Here is a 5,607-nt window from a genome sequence, read left to right on the forward strand (position 1 = left end):
AGTCCACCGATTTTAATTAAATTAGTTTTATTGGTTAATTTAAAGTTTAAATAATTTTCTTGATTCGTAACATTATTAATTATAAAATTAACTACTAAGGGACTAAGTACATAAGCACTTCAGATAAAAATAAATAATATATTTATACATAAAATAAATAGAAAAAATTAACTAAGCAAATAAAAAAATAAATTTCACCGGAGCGAGCGTTAGCGAGCGAGGACACATCGCTAGTATTTATAATTACAAAGGCACCAAAAACTGCTGTAAAATGAGTACGTCAGCAGCTGATTATCGCGCGAAAATGAACTCGGGCCTCGACAGTAAATTATTTTTTTCTGCCTGAAAATATAATTCCAGCAACCTAAAATTATTTTATTATGATTTCAATGATTTTCAGGAAATGCTCAACATATATTTTAATTATAATTTATATCATTTTCTCCTCTCTCAATTGTATGTATGTATTATTATTATTATTGCTGCTATCTGTGTGTAGATAAATATATTCTGCTAGTATAATTATTGTTATACAGAAGTACCTAATTAAAAAAAAAAATTATTGTGAGAATTAAAAAAAAAAAAATTAAAGTATTCGAAATTAAAATAATGTCTTCGCATCGACGGGTGGGGGCCACCGCTGAACGCGTTCAGTGAAAGCTCCCCGCGCATCCCTCGGCATTGCGCGAGAGAGAAAGAAGATATGCTATACATAGGAATCTTTCTCTCTCTGATACATTATTGATGCGTTCTCTCTCAACCGCATAGTGTTCTCGCTTGGATTCACTATAGAGCGTGCGTCTCTTTCCACCTAGCAGCCGTACTAAGAGAAAAGGAGATACATTGTACCAACTAATCTTTCTCTCTTAGACTAACGTTCTCAAGATAAAAATATGGAAGCTAATGATTACAAATAACGACAATAAGTGTTTTACTCATGTACGGTTCGCTATTATTGCTTGCGGGTCTTAAATGAGTATAGATAGGCGTAGAAACCACATTAGAAATTGGACTTCTCACGAATTATGGGAAATGATAGTTAAAACAAATTTACGCGATGAGCTTTTTCCTTGAACGTAATTCTTCAGTTTCCGATCCTTTCTTACTTCACTTCTTTTTATTATGTATTCTGGGCCTAACAATCTTACATGCCCACGACAACACAACATCAAAGTTGTAATTGTCGCAAATGAAAATGGGGTAAAAATACCCAAAATCAAAACATTTTCCAACAAGGAAAATTCATAAAATAAATCCAAAAAAAAAATAAAAAAAAACAAGTCTTTCAATAATAATTTATGCTTGATTTTTATTAAGTGCATATTATTATATTTGGCTATAACTGTTAACAGAAAACAAAACTCAGCATTATTGGCATAGTAACAGGCCCAGAGCTCACGCCTTATTCACGTGTTAAAAACCCTTAGTCCACAAAATTTTCCCACCTGAAGTCTCTAAACGTTCATATAAAAGAGCATCGCGGAAATCAATTAATTGCTGTACAACTCTCATTCGCGAGTCAGCTCTGAAATTTTTCAGAGGTATAAAAACGATTTTGTGACGCCGATTTTGGCCCGTCCGTGAGTCGGATTTCCAATTTTTACAATCCACTACATAGATAGTGATTAAAATTGGACGGACGTAAAGTTAAAATGAATACTTCACGCCGACGAAGTCCAACGGAAGTCGTCTTTAATAAAAATCCAATAATTTGAATAAAATCAAATTATTGAATTTTTGTCTTTTGACCGGCCAGTCCGCACGTGTGGTGCCTGCGCTGTTTAAATTCGGTGGACCCGTAAGTGCATTCTTGTGCGCTACCAAATGACATTTTCGCGCTTTGATAAGTGTGTGTATTTTTCCGCCCGTCGGAAAGCAGCTCGACGCCTCGCCCTCGTTAGCTTTCGACGGTATAATAAGCAGTAGAGTAAGTTTTTAAACATGTATCGTTCCATCTTCTTATCTTATTGTATTATTTTAACATTTTAAAGTCGAGATTTCTTTTATAAAATAAATGTATGAAAGGGTCTTAATTGTTTTATTGTGTTTTATCCCTTAAATTCATTTTCGAATAACGTAACTTGGCAGTTTTTTTTTTTAAATAGGATACACGATCCCATAAAAATAAACGGAATTTTTTTTAATTTCGGCAGCTTGGTGCCTCCAGGACATAAAGAATAATAATTTTTATAATTAATATTTTTCGGTTCGTAACAAGCTGATGGTGGCAGCGGTGGGATTTTTCCTTACGTTGCTGCCAGCTACGTTATCGGAACATTTGATTTTTATCAATTGTCATCTTAGAGTTTATAAACATGTTTTTATTTTGACAAAATTTCATGTTTACTTTTAATTTAAAATTCTTATAATTATACCTTACTAACTTTTCAAGACTAAAAATCAATCATTCTAATTTATTGAGTGTATGATTTTCTTTTCCTTGTATTGAAAGAAAAGTACATAATGACTTTGTCTTAAAAATAAATTCTGGATTATGGCTCTCCAACTTATGTTGTTGATGATGACGCAATCCTAATTTATGATTTTGGCTCTCCGACCTTGGTCGTTGATGATGACATTATCTGAGACATTGGTTCCAAAAATTCTTTCAATTAAAAGAAAAGAATAGTTAACAACTTTAATCAACTGATTTCAAACTTCTTTTTGAGAATTGTGTAAGAGAGGATTTTTCCGAGAAAAAACCTTTCAATTTCTAAGTGCATTCAAAAAGTACATGACAACCTGTTTGAATTGCGAAAAATTGTGATTTTGGCTCTCCGACCTTGGTCGTTGATGATGAATCATTCACAATTTTGATTTTGGCTCTCCGACTATGTCGTTGATGATGACTAATCGAAATTCATAACAGTAACTCTGGAAATTTGTATCTTTTGAAATAAAGACAAAATTCTCATCGAGAAAACCAAAAGAAGTAATATTTTCTTTAACTGTCTAATATTTTCCTCCATTCTTTATACTTTACTTTGAAAATTCAGAAGAGAAAATTTTTCGAAAGGAAAATTTTCAATTTCTTAATGTATTCAAAGATTTAAGTGACAACCTGTTTGAATTGCGAAAAATTGTGAATTTGGCTCTCTGACCTTGGTCATTGATGATGACTCGTTCTCAATTTTTGATTCTGGCTCTCCGACTATGTCGTTGATGATGACTAATCAAAATTCATAACAGCGAATCCTAAAAATTTGTTTCATTTTGAAATAAGAAAAATTCTCATTGCAAAAGAAAGAAACCTATTTTTTTCTTCTTCTATACTTAACATGTCTTTAATAGAAATTTTTCTCTTATTTACTTTCGTGTTACTTATCGTCGCCTTTTCGCTCTCTCTAATTACGGAATTATTAGGAATCTTATTTCAACTTTTCTGTTTAAGGGCCACTTTACTCTGTTAAAGAAGTAATTGAAAACTATTGATTTTTTTTTATTTTTTTTTGTTATGAACGGAAAAATAATTTTATCATAAACAAATATTTTTTTTTCATGATTAAATTACCATGACTATTCGAGTACAATATAACAGTGCACAAACCGTGCACTCAGAGAAAACATTTATTTAACTTAATTAAACGGTTTATTTAACCTAATTTGTTTAAATCAATAAAAAAGTTTTGTTGATTCAAGTAAATATTTGGTTGATTGTGATAAATACTTGGATTTCATTTGATTATCACAATCAAAATTTTATTTAAAGTTGTTTGTTTCATTTAGCCAAATTATTTTTTTTGAATTAAGAATACTGTTTGGTTAAAGATCATTTGGTCCACACAACAGAAGGAAATTTTTTTTCATTTGACAAAATGATTTAATTAAATTTAAAGGCTTCCTAGTTTAAAGAAACTTATTTGGTTAAAACAAATAAATACGTGTGTCAAGCGCATGGCCAGCTTGACGCGTTTATGGCGTTTAAGTGTCTTTTAAAGACTAATATTTTGCTCATTATAATTTAATTAATCTATTTAATAAGTCAAAAAAAAAAAATTTTTCTCAGTTTGTATTTTCTAAATAATTTATAATAAATAAATTAAAAATTGAAAATACCATCTTGTTTTTATTTATATATATATATAGTTCTTGATGTGATATTTTACATTCACTTTGTTTACTAATTTATAATTTATTATAAATTGGTGAATGGGGTGCGTTTGGAATATTATACATTAAGAACATTTAATATTATAGATCACATTGAATAGAAATTAATTCAACCAAAATATTTATTCAAACCAAACAAATAAGTTTAACAAAACAATTTTTTTTTAATCAAACAAATTTCTTCTCTTGTGAGGAACAAACTTTTTTTTGTCAAATGAAATAACCCATTTGGTTGATTCAAATAAAAGTATTCAACCAGGTTTTTGTTGTATCAAACAAATTTTTTTTCTGAGTGTGACAGTATATTCGGAACATCTCTGGAATAGTTTAGAAATCCTTGTCAATAACGGTACCAAACTTAATTATATTTGTGAGACACAACTTAAGACAGACTGCGCGATTCTTGGTTCCCGTCCGGAGACTGCATAAACGACGAATATGCAGAAATCTTAGGCATTGTTTTTCTACCAGTAAATGGAATCGAGATCTGTTTTTGTGTAGTGGACTCTTTCTTTTCGCAAGATTGTCATATTACAACAGGAATAATTGGCAGACAAAGTGCCATTGAATTGGGATCACTATCATTCCAAAATTTATAAATACTGTTTGAAATTTTCTTTTAAAAATTTTTCCACTTGAGGTTTTCCCTTTAAGAGAATTGTGGCAAAACGAAGTTTTAAAATCATAAAATTGATTATAAAACCAGTTACTCTCCATCGCTGTTGCCGGTACGACAACGCGAGATCGGAAATTCCTAGGCTGCATTTGAATAATTTTCCGAAAAGAAAACCGAGATAGGAAGAAAATCAAATTCTCTTTCGCATCTCGTAATATTCAAAAGCGCTGGTTTCAGTACGATCTCCCCGTGAGGAAAGCTTCTTGCTGAGTTGTTACACTGCGAAAATTCTCTAATACGGAAAAACTTAAAAGAAAATCTGAATCCTGAGAATTTCCTTAATATCCATGCAGAAAAACCGTTACAAAACGAAGTTGTAGAATCATTAAATTGATTATAAAACCAGTTACTCTCCATCGCTGTTGCCAGTACGACACCGCGAGATCGGAAATTCCTATGCTGCATTTGAATAATTTTCCGAAAAGAAAAGCGAGATAGGAAGAAAATCAAATTCTCTTTCGCATCTCGTAATATTCAAAAGCGCTGGTTTCAGTACGATCTCCCCGTGAGGAAAGCTTCTTGCTGAGTTGATATAAATGTAACGAATTCCTGGCGTGGAATTAATGAAAATCAGTGAAAAGAAAGGAAAATTTTCGATAATGAATACCTTAAAATGTCCAGTATAAACGGATTTTTACTCAATAAAAACCCGAGAGGAAAAAGAGCAGGAAAGAGGTGGGGAAAAATTGCGGGAAAAAGGAGTGCACCCACAATTACAGAAAAACAACCAGCGACAAGAGTTCCGAGTTCGGAAATTTATTATAACCTTACCGAACCGACATTAAAAATCAGACCCATTAATAAAGTGAAACCTTTGTCCC

Source organism: Leptopilina boulardi, unplaced genomic scaffold, assembly GCF_019393585.1.
Source record: "Leptopilina boulardi isolate dan_hultmark-lab unplaced genomic scaffold, ZJU_Lbou_2.1 LbouV2_161, whole genome shotgun sequence".
Classification (NCBI taxonomy): Eukaryota; Metazoa; Arthropoda; class Insecta; order Hymenoptera; family Figitidae; genus Leptopilina; species Leptopilina boulardi.